Consider the following 203-nt stretch of genomic DNA (forward strand, 5'->3'; position numbering starts at 1 on the left):
AATGTTCGCGACAGGGGAGTATGTCTCGGAATAGTCGATGCCGTAAGTTTGCCGATAACCGAGTGCGACTAGTCGAACCTTGTAACGTTCAATCTCGCCTTGTAACGTTCAATCTCGCCTTGTTCATTTCTCTTGATGGCGAAGGCCCATTTTGTTCCGATAACTTTCTGACTTGGGTCCTTCTTGATCGGTGTCCACGTTTT

The sequence above is a fragment of the Plasmopara halstedii genome (assembly GCF_900000015.1).
Source record: "Plasmopara halstedii genome assembly, contig: Scaffold_3095, whole genome shotgun sequence".
In the NCBI taxonomy this organism is placed as follows: domain Eukaryota; phylum Oomycota; class Peronosporomycetes; order Peronosporales; family Peronosporaceae; genus Plasmopara; species Plasmopara halstedii.